This window comes from Vulpes vulpes, chromosome 1, assembly GCF_048418805.1.
Source record: "Vulpes vulpes isolate BD-2025 chromosome 1, VulVul3, whole genome shotgun sequence".
Taxonomy (NCBI): domain Eukaryota; kingdom Metazoa; phylum Chordata; class Mammalia; order Carnivora; family Canidae; genus Vulpes; species Vulpes vulpes.
The window spans coordinates 145,473,489-145,476,967 of NC_132780.1; positions in this window are offsets into that span (position 1 = coordinate 145,473,489).

Below are 3,479 nucleotides of genomic sequence, written 5' to 3' on the forward strand. Positions count from 1 at the left end.
AAGACTGTAAGAGGATACTATAGGATACCTTATACAAATAAATTTAACAGAGAAACAAATTCCCTGAGAAACACAACAGAAAACTGATAACAAGGTGAATAGAAAATAACCTTATAGTTATTTGAAAATTTAATACTGTAAGTCAAAATGATTTCCACCAAAAACTCTAGGCTCAGATGCCTTTAACATTTCTCACACACACACACCCCACCCCCACACATACAAGATAAATATTTAAGTCAATGGATATGTTAACTAACTAGATGGTGAGAATCTTTTCAGTATATACATATCTTATGACTTTGTCAATTATACTTCAATAAAGCTTAAAAAAATTAAAAATTGATTGCTATCAAACCTATAAGAAAGAACACCATTACTACCTAAACACTTTCAAAAAACCTTTCTCAAGTTACCTTTTATAAGATCAGCATGATACTTATATTTATCTTCAGCATTTTAAGCTATAATTAGAATATATAAGTTAACATGGAATATTGTAATACTCTACATGCATAAACACAAAATTCCTTAACATAGTATTACCAACTTATTCCCCAAAATGCAATATTTATTTTTTAAAAAAAATTTTATTTATTTATGCATGAGAGAGAGAGAGAGAGAGCGGCAGAGACACAGGCAGAGGGAGAAGCAAGCTCCATGCAGGGAGCGCGACATGGGACTCGATCCTGGTCTCCAGGATCAGGCCCTGGGCTGAAGGCGGCGCTAAACCGCTGAGCCACCAGGGCTGCCCTGCAATGTTTATTTATGATTCCAAAGTAAAATAATATCATTTGCCACATCAAAAGAATAAAGGACTAAAATTATGTGATAATCAAGGTAGATAAACAGTGGAATACTTACTAATAAAATAAATACAATAACATCATTGATAAAATTCAATGGCCCTTCATGATTTAAAAAAATAATTTTCTCAATACATTAGGATTGAAAATACGTTTCTATATGATAAAGAACACCCGGAAAACCAAAAGCTAAAAATTATAATAGAGAATTGTTGAATCTCTTTTCCTACAACTAGGAACAAGGCACACGTATGTATTTTTACCACTTACTTTCCACATTTGACTTAAAATTCTAGACACCGCAGTAAGTAAAATAATGAAGATTGAAGACAAGTAAAACTGATTTCAGAGCATGCAATTGCACACATTTTTAAATCTACAGAAATTATTCAAATGAGCATGTGCATTTAGCAGTATGGCCAGCTACAGGGTCAATATTCAATAGAAATTATATTTCTGATGATGGCAATTATAAATTTGTACAAAAACTTCAAAAGCACTTTTTAAAGATGTGAAATATCCCTACAAAACATAAATGATACTTAAATAAATGCAGAAACATGCCATGTTCATGTATGAGAAAATTGAACATAGAATCAATCCTCTGGAAACTATTAGTTATCTTCACATTTCTGTAGTTTGAAGGTAATATGAGTAGATATAGCTTTTTCAGCTTTTATTCTGTGTGTTGTTCTTTAAATTCCCTAATCTGTGATTTGGCCTGAAACTTGGAGAAATTTTTAGTCATTATTTCAAATATTCTGTTCCTTTCTTTCTTCTTTTTGTAGTTCTCCCATTATGCATGCTACACCCTTTATAGTTGTCCCATAGTTTTTGAATATTCTGTTTTCCTTTTTGTTTTCTTGCCTTCTGCATTTTGAGGATTCTGTTGATATATCCCCTAGCTAGTGATTCTTTCATGGGCCTTATTCAGTTTACTAAATGAGCTCATCAAAGGTATTCACTTCTGTTACAGTGTTGTTTTTTTGGTTTTTCTTTTTTAATCGGTAGCCTTACCTTCTGGTTCTTTCAAAGGATTTTTACCTCTGCTTCCATTGTCCACCTGTTTTTCCATGCTGTTTGCTTCATCCATTAGAGCACATAGCACATGAATCAGAGTTGTTTTGAATTCCTTTTCTGATAATTCCAGTATCTCTGCCCTCTCTGGTTATGATATTTGTTCTTTGTCTTCAGGTTGTGGGATTGACTGATTTTATTCATTTATTTTGTCTTTTAGTATGCTTTGTAATTTTTTCTTGCTATTCAGAAATAACATACTGCATAAAAGGAACTACTGTGAACAGGCGTTTACTAATATGGTGGTGGCTGTGGGGGAGGAGAAGTGTTCTATAGTTCTATACTTAGGTCTGAGTCTTTTAGTGAACTGTGCCTGGACTTCACAAGTGTTTCTATTTTTTTCCCTCCTTCTTTATTTGGGACAGATAGTCTAGAACTAGCTAGAATTGAGTATTTCTTTTCCCCCAGTCACTTACTCTGTGATAATACTTCAGCAGTTTAGGTTCTGGTTAACTAGTTTCCCTTGGAGGCAGGATTGTTAAGAATAAGAGTGCTCTAGCATATTTCAAAAGGGTTCTTTTTCCTCTCCTCCTGCCAGAAACCAAAGGAGATCTTTCTCTCATATTTACTTTAGGGATCTGGTCAATCTCTTGGAGTTAAATCTCACGTATTGAGTCCTTCTGGAGTTTTTAACTTTCAGGTTTCTCTATAATGAGACTGTGGCAATTTTTCAGTTACAGTTCTGATTTTCTCAACTGAACACTATAACAGAAGGTTTTAACTTGTTAGTTTCTGTTCTGTGTGGTCATGACTCACTGTTTTCGCCTGCCTCTCCAATTTGGGAAGCTACTATTTGCCCTATGTCTTCCACTCTTTTGTGGACCCAAGAAGAGCTGTTGATTTTTTGATCTGTTAAGTTTTTCACTTGTTGTCTGGATGCGATGACAATTTCCAAGCTACTTACATGTAGAACTGGGGACTGGAAGTCTTGATTCAGCATATTTTATACAAGGTTAACTTATCAAATAAATGCTGTTTTAAGCAGAGATGGTAAAATAACTGGATATCCAAATGAAAAATGATGATTCTATTTCACTCTGTATATGAAAGATATTTTGAGATTACTCATAGGCTTGTATCCCAAATTATAAAGTTTTTAGAAGAAACAGGAAATTTTAATTGTGACCTTGGCGGGTAGCCAAGTTTAATAAAAGACTATGCTAAAAACAGGTACTATTAAAGAAATAAATAAAATACATAAGAATAAATTGGACCCCATACAAATTAAAAATTTATTCTTTTAGGGCAGCCCAGCTGGCTCAGCAGTTTAGTGCTGCCTTCAGCCCAGGGCATGGTCCTGGAGGCCTGGGATCGAGTCCCACATTGGGTTCCCTGCATGAAGCCTACTTCTCCCTCTGCCTGTGCCTCTGCCTGTCTCTCTCTCTCTCTCTGTGTGTCTCTCATAAATAAATAAAATCTTTAAAATTTTTTATTCTTTTTAAGAAATGTAATGAAAATGAATTAGTAACCCACAAACTGGCTAATATATGTACGTATGATAATCAAGGATATGTCAAGTATAGGCATAGAGAGGTTAAGTAACTAGCCTAAGGTCACAAGACTAGTAAATAGTAGAACCTAGATTTTGTTTGTTTG